The following is a 3,698-nucleotide window of genomic DNA, read 5'->3' on the forward strand; positions in this document are numbered from 1 at the left end:
AGCCGCCGGCAGCGATTTCGCGTTTTCTGTCCTTGAACTAATTATTCACAAAAGCTCTTTGGGGCTGACACCGATAGGAGCTGCCGATCCCGTGCGGGGCTGTCGCGGCTGTGATCCCGTATTTAACACTCGGAGCGTTCCTGGGCCGCTGCGAGCCCTTTGTGCCGCCGAAGGGAGCCATGTGCTGCAGAGGCATCTCTGAGGATCCCGCTGGAGCAGCAGAGAAAGGCATTTCTGGGCGCTGCTGGATGCGCTGCCACCCCCCGGGCTCCGGCCGGACGCCTGGGACGCGCGGCAAACGCGGGCTCCTGTTTGGAGTCGGGATTTGCCATCTGCGGGAAGGAGCTCCACAGGCTTTTCATTGGCACCAGCGTCCGCCCTGCCCTGCTCTCGCATTCGCTGCCGCTCCCAAACCCGCTCCCGTTTAATTCCATCCGAGGGACGGCGGTGGCGCTGCTGGAGGATGATTTTCCCTGCTGCTCGCACAGATTGTCTCTGCCTGGCAGGCGGCTGTCCCTGGGCTCACCAGCCAGCCCCCAGCCCCCGCTCGCCCTCCCGCAGCACTTTGCTCACATTCTGGATTTTTATTGGGTTTAATTGGCTCTGTAATAGTTTCATGGCAGGAATTCTGTTCCCGTCAAAACCTGCTCCTGTGAATGCTCCCCTGGGGTAGGAGTGAGGTGGGTGTGAGGGAGAGGATGTGCTGGAGACCCCGGTGCCATCTCGGCATCCTCGCCTGCTGTGCAGCCCGGTGGGGCACCTGCAGCCCCGGGGTCTCACCTGCAGCCCCGGATACGGCTCCTGGCAGGCACCAGCTGTGCTGAGGGACAGCCACATCCCACTGCAGGAGATCCTCAAGCCACAGAGCCAGAGCCACCCCAGGCAGGGAGACTTCCTCCCCTCTCCTCCTCCTCGCTCCCTCCCAGCTCTGGAGCTGACAGCTCCCAGCCCTGCCACCCTGTTGTGCTCTGCTCCCGCTGCTCCCTGAGGATCAGAGCTCCAGGGCTGCTTCTCCTCCAGCCCCTCTGGCTGCTTCCAGTGCAGTTCGTGTGCTGATCTCTCCTAAGGGACTGGGACCCGCAGAGCTGGGGAGATTCCTGATGCAAAGAGAGGGGGCAGCCGCTCTCCAGCAGCCACCACCAGGGACCTTCCACCAGGACCTCCCTCCAGCACCAGGGACCTTCCACCAGGACCTCCCTCCAGCACCAGGGACCTTCCAGCAGCTCTCCTTGGACTGTGGCTTTCTGTCTGCTCATCCCTCCTTGGACTGTGGTTTTCTGTTTGCCCAGCTCTCCTTGGACTGGAGTTTATTCATTCCCCTGCTTCTCTCACCCAAATGGGCAGGGCTGGGGCTTCCCCCTCCCCAGCCAGGGCACAGCTGGGCCCAGACACGCCTCTCCAGGCACCCCCAGCCACTGCACCGAGTCTCTGGGATCCTCGGCACACAAAGCAGAGCTCTCCCTTTTGGTTTAATAAGTATCTGCAAATGTCATAAAAGACATGATAATGAAATATCAGATGCAGGAAAATGAGTAGCCAAAGGCATTGGAAACAGGGACGAGAGTAAACGCAGTAGATTAAGACACTAATTCCCATTCCTTGTATGCTCTCCGTCTTTCCCGTGTATGACAGACAGCAATAAATGCCCCCACGTCCCGGGAAGCACTGTCTGCCTCTCCCTGCCCGATTGTCACCGCGGGTGCCCACAGCCCTAGCAGCCCATTTGTCCTCCAGATCCGATGCTCTGTCACTCTCCGAGGAGAGGCTGCGCCGGCTCATCCCCACTCCCACGGCCAGCACTCGCTTAAAGGGCAGGTCAGATTCCAATGGTGATGGCTAAGTTTCATTTTTACTGCTCTCAGGTATTTCTGCAAACTAAAGACCCAAACTGTGCCTTTGTTTGGACCGTGCAACAAAGCAACAGGAGCAGAAACAGAACCTGAAGAGAAAATAGTCTCAGGGATTTTGGAGCAGCTGGCAGGTCCTGCTGCAACTCTGACACAGTGAGAGATGGGCGTGGGGATTTTCTTCCAAATGCAGCTTTGGAGCAAATCGCCTGCCAGGAAATTGCCAAGCCCAACACAGCACTGTGAAGGCGGGAGCACGATCAGCTACAAGGTGATGGATGTGTTAATGTTGTAACAGGCCAACTACCCCATAAATAATTTGCTGGGTTCTGGAGAAACTGACCTGGTCACAATGGCAATAAAGGGCTGTCCCCTGGGCTCTGCTCCAGAGGTCCACAATCCTCCCATGGAAAGGCTTAAGTGGCTTTTAACAATGTCTATTTTATATTGTCAGAGCCCAGGGCCGCTGTCTGTGCAAACACCATCGCTCCAGCTCAGGGATGTTGCAGCTAAAAGGGCCAGAAATGATCAGTGGGTGTGACAGGCATGGCTGAGCTCTGTGCTTGCTCTGTGGGCAGCAGGGGCACCCCTGAGCTCTGTGCTTGCTCTGTGGGCAGCAGGGGCACCCCTGAGCTCTGTGCTTGCTCTGTGGGCAGCAGGGCCTGTGTGTGGAGCATCCTGCTGGGAGCTCAGCTGGGTGGGAAGCTGAGCAGGGGAGGATGACCAGCCTGGGCACTTCACAGGAGCCCACCAGGGATGGGTCCACAGCCACCAGCAGCTCTTCTGGGCAGATGGAGCCCAGGCTGCAGCCAGGAGACTGTGCTGTCCTGCTGGGTTCATCTGTGTACTGGCTGTTCTGCTTCTGCACTGAGTGTCCCTCTGGTGTGCTGGCTATTCTGCTCAGGTTTTGGGTGCTCCTGGGGCACACTGGGTGTTCCTGACATTTACCAGGTATTCTTCTTCCATACTGGGTATTCCTCTCCTGCGCTGGACATCCTCACCCTGCGCTGTGTCACTTCGCAGTGCTGCTGCTGCTGTGCTCTTTGGCCTCCTTGCCATTGTGCGCCAGGCTGGTCGTGGCCTCTGCAGCTCTACCCACAGCCACCGTGGGATGCTTTTGGATTTCTCTGTGCTACTCCTTGGTCAGTTCCCACGTTTGTCCCGGGTTGCAGCAGTGCTCAGCTCTGAACATGTGGAGCTGGGGAATTCCCTCCCTGGCAGCAGGGGCAGGGGCAGAAATCCCCCCTGGGCAGTGACTGGCACCACGTGCTGCCCTCTGCCTCTCTGCGGGCCCTGCTGAGCCCGACCCGCCGCCGCTGGGGCTCCCTGCCGTGGCACAGCCTCAGCGCAGCTCCTTCCCCTCGGAGCATCCCCTGCCCCGCCGGCCCCTGCGCGCACGGCTTCGTCCCGGCCACCAGAGGCAAGGGCGGCTGCCGCGAAAAGTAAATTGTATATCCTTGCCCCTGTTTTTGCAAATGAGTGTAACTGTCAACTGCAGAATAAATGACACCTAATTACTGTTGGGGGGAGTTCAGGCAGGAGGGCTTGGCTGGGAGGGGATCACAGGGAAGCTCCAGCGCTGGTGGAAAATGAGCAAGATGCCGGCTGTAAGGAACCATAATTACAGAGGACTGACACACTGTGAGCTGTTTATGGTAATGAAGCGGTGCATCAAATCAAATTAACCTTAGTTATTTAGCACAGAATGCACCGAGGACTTGGCTCACTAGACGCTAAATCCAAATCCGGAGCCGTGCCCAAGCCGAGGAAGCGGCTCCAGCGTCGTTTTGATTTAGGATTCGTTCAGAGAGCGGCCGCAGCGGCGGGACGGCGATGGCGAGGGCGATGTCG

This window comes from Geospiza fortis, unplaced genomic scaffold (assembly GCF_000277835.1).
Source record: "Geospiza fortis unplaced genomic scaffold, GeoFor_1.0 scaffold213, whole genome shotgun sequence".
Classification (NCBI taxonomy): Eukaryota; Metazoa; Chordata; class Aves; order Passeriformes; family Thraupidae; genus Geospiza; species Geospiza fortis.